Here is a 4,455-nt window from a genome sequence, read left to right as displayed (position 1 = left end):
GAGAGAGAGAGAGAGAGAGAGAGAGACAGAAAGACAGAGAGACAGAGAGAGAGAGAGAGAGAGAGAGAGAAAGAGAGAGAAAAGCATCCCCAAAACTGTCTGCAGGAATGTTTTACTTTAACTGCTCCTGCAACACAATAAGGTCATACATGATAAGTGCTGAAAATTAGAAGTGTTACACGAGAGTAAGATAAGAAACACACAAAAAGGAGGAGAGACAAAGATGATAGATGTTTGACAGAAAAGAAGGAGCAAACCATACCACCAGAGCACCCGTCAACCACCCACAAGATGTTACAACTTTCAAGAGAGTAACAAACACACACACAAGAAAAGGAGGAGCATTAATCATTAAGGACAATAAATAGACATTTGATAGAGGAGAGAAAGAGCAAAGCAAACCACACCCAAGCACCTGCCAACCACCCACCCCATCAACAACAAAAAAACTGTAGTCAAACAATGTAGCAGTAGAATGACAGTTTAGTACATGTAGATCATTTCGGAAGCTGGCTGCTTTAACCCGCCTGTGATGGCCAACAAATCTGAGCTGAGAGTCTGAGAGGGATACATCATAGCATCCAAATAGACAGAGATGGTTAAAAAGATCTCACGACATGGGAGTTGAACTTGTGTCTTCTGCATGCAACAGCGAGCAGCCTAACTACTAGACCTATACCACAAACGCTAGTTCTTAAAAACAACATATAATCGTGTGTGTGTGTGTGTGTGTGTGTGTGCGCGTGTGCGCGTGTGTGCGCGCGTGTGTGCGCGTGCGTGCGCATTGTATGACTGTATCCGTGTATCTCTGCATGTGTGTGAGATTTTAACTTGACCACACTCAATCACCCAAACACTTAATTAAAAATCAACTTGAATAAAGACTAACATCACATTTTCACTATTTACATGCATTTATTACTGTAGACCTAATCCATCTGCACATATATATACATCGCATAATAATATTTCATATATAATAGCTCTAAAACCTTTATGGTTGCATACAGGTACATCTTGTATCAAGAGCAACAGTATATGTAGTAGTTTTGCATGCTATCATGAGAATGTACAGGGGTTTTCAGTCAAGAACAGATAAAAACGTCGGGGATTGACAAACATTTTCAAAAAATCCATACGGTAATTCGGGTTTTAACCGAGAACCAAAAATTAAAGTTAAAGATAGGGAATGGCAAAATGCACGAGATATAAACTGTTTGATTTCGAGTTTTACGTGTTGGTGATATCTGTGCCTGACTGTTCCACAGCACTTTAGAGACAATTTACACACAAGGTCAAGTAAAAATAAACATTCTTAAAAATCTTGAAATCACTGGAAAAAAGGTACACAGGAATTTCGTATGTTTGTTTGAGTAAAAATGGTGAAATGGTATGAGTTTAACGTCCCTATCAACACTATTACTATTAGGTTATTTAAAAGGGGGGACCTCCTAATTTAACGTCCGTCTCCGATAGGACCGAGCCAAGTGGGAAGTTCGTGTAACAGTAAAGTGCCTTTCCCAAGGACACAACGTCGGACTGAGCTTAGGCTCGAACCCCCGAACCCGCAATCTCACGATTACGAGTCCAGTAGCCTAACCACTAGACTACCGACGCCACTTGTTTGAGTAAGAGAAGCACATTGACACAATAATGGTCATTTAGAGCTGGGAAAAAAAAAGACAGACAGACAGAAACAACAGAGGGAAAGTAGAGAAGTAGGACCAACCAGTGGTTTGTTCGTTTGAATAAGAAAAGCACATCGACACAATGATGGTCATTTAGTGCTGAGAAAAAGTAAAATAGACAGACAGAAACAGAGGGAAAGTAGAGATGTAGGACCTACCAGTGGGCCCTCCCAGGATGGCAAGGAAAAGCCTATCTGACCTATTTTGTTTGTTTGCAATTTTTGATTGATTGAGTAGGTGTTTTACGGCACTATTGACTCAATTTTGGTCACTGTTTGTCTGCTTTGGCAAAATTTTTACGGTGGTGCTTGCAATGAGTGTGTAAATATTTTGCCATCTCATATGATATTTCGTATCATATTCATTGTCAGCTTTACTTTTATCTCCAAAATGAAATTCTTGGGTGGAATGGTATAGATGTGTGTAAATGTATTGCCATCTCATATAATATTTTGTATGATTGTCATTGAGAGGGAGGGATACATCCCAGCAGAAAGACAGAAGAGATAGGCTACTCCATGAAAAGTAAGACAGACAGAAACAGAGGGAAAGTAAAGATGTAGGACCTACCAGCGGTGCCCTCCAACCACCCACCCACGCACAGGTTGGCAAGGAAAAGCCTATAATCTATTTTGTTTGTTTGTTTGTTTGCTTTGGCAAAAGTTTTACGTCGGTGCTCGCAACGAGTCTACCTTTGGCCGACATAGAAAAGCAGTGTAAACCTTCAAGCCAACATAGCATTTTTTTTAGGATCACGTAGCAGCAGATACATAGATCTATTATAACATACCATAAAGAACCACTACAAAGAAAAGGCAACAGAATTCCTTACCATCTGCCATAAGGCAGCTGTCAAAACAAACTTTAACTTAAAGTTCATTTTAAGGAATGTGTGTAAATATTTTGCCATCTCATATGACATTTCGTAATCATATTCATTGTCAGCTTTACTTTTATCTCCAAAATGAAATTCTTGGGTGAAATGGTATAGATGTGTGTAAATGTATTGCCATCTCATATGATATTTTGTATCATTGTCATTGAGAGGGAGGGATACAACATCCCAGCAGAAAGACAGAAGAGATACTCCATAAAAAGTATGACAGACAGACAGAAACAGAGGGAAAGTAAAGACGTAGGACCTACCAGTGGCGCCCTCCACCAACCACCCACCTATTCACGGGTTGGCAAGGAAAAGCCTATCTATTTTGTTTGTTTGTTTGTTTGTTTGTTTGTTTGCTTTGGTAAAAGTTTTACGTCGGTGCTCGCAACGAGTCTACCTTTGGCCGACATAGAAAAGCAGTGTAAACCTTCAAGCCAACCTGGCATTTTTTTAGGATCACGTAGCAGCAGATACATAGATAGAATCTATACTATATATACCATAAAGAACCACTAAAAAGAAGCTGCAACAGAAATTTCCAACCATCTGCCATAAGGTAGCTGTCAAAACCATTTTTAGGCTCACTAATGTGTGTAATTTGGAAAATATTTTAAAAATCTATGCACATAGTATAGTACATTTTACAAGTAACAAATATATCTCAGCTCTGTATAACTTTCAAAATCTGTGAAAAATTCCTGCATGTGGTTTGAGAGTTGCATCTTATGTTTGTAGTATAACTTAAATTCTATGTGAAATTGTGAAGTGGTATAGATTTAACGCCCCTTTCAACACTAATAGTAATACAGGACCTCCGAGTTTAACGTCCAACTCCGAAAGGACAGAGCCAATTAGGAAATTCGTGTACAGCCCTTTTCCCAAAGACACAACGTTGGACCGAGCTGAGGCACGAACCCCCGAACCTCACAATTACGAGTCTGGTAGCCTAACCACTAGGCCACTGACACCACGAAATTCTATATATACATTTATCTACATGATGTGTTTTTACCATTACTGTACCGCCACAGGAAAGTTCCCACAGAGACAGTAAAGTCTCATTATGTTATCTCTTAATGTATCTCTCATTTTCTGATATTCTGATGGAGCATGCCAGTTTTTTTTTTTTTTAACATCTGCAATCAGAAAATGACAAGAACCGTTGTAGGTTTTTGCCCATGAAGAAGAGAGTTTATTCAGTTTAAATGTAAGTGTTTTTACAAACACCCCATCAACACAACTTTGATCAATTAGGAGGCCGGCTTCTTATCTTGCCTGTCAAGGCCAACCCTTGTAGAGGAGGGCTACAACATCCCAGCAGAAAGACAGCAGGTCTATACTCCCTGAAAAATGTTCTACCCACTCGGGCATCGAACTGGGGTCTCTTGTGGGCGAGAGTGAAGCGTCTAACCGCTGCACCCCGGATGCCAGTTTCCTCAAAAGGACAGACAGTCTCAGTGTGTGTATCAGATAAGTGGCCACAAAATGACTTTGGGCAACATGAGACTATAGAAGACACAATCAATGGAGACCACCGACCAATATCACCAAATAATGGTGAATTCATAGACTGACACTATTTTTCTCATATATATAAATTAAAAAAAAACCCAACTTACATGCATTTTGTAATACTATGTTCTACGTACACACACATCCATTAATTTTTAAGGTGTGACACATGTATTTTTATTAATGTAATGCGCATTGATCCTTTTTTAGAAAATGGAAATATGCAGCATAAATGCTATTTGTTAATATTATTATTATGTAAAAAGTAAAGTGTTTTACGACGCTCGCAACTGCATAGGTCATATGAGCGCGCGGGACACTCCTAATATTTTCAGTTGGTAGGAAATTTTGAATTTTGCCCGGGTGGCGGCC

Source organism: Aplysia californica, unplaced genomic scaffold (genome assembly GCF_000002075.1).
Source record: "Aplysia californica isolate F4 #8 unplaced genomic scaffold, AplCal3.0 scaffold01078, whole genome shotgun sequence".
Classification (NCBI taxonomy): domain Eukaryota; kingdom Metazoa; phylum Mollusca; class Gastropoda; order Aplysiida; family Aplysiidae; genus Aplysia; species Aplysia californica.
Note: the sequence above shows the minus strand (reverse complement) of the source record.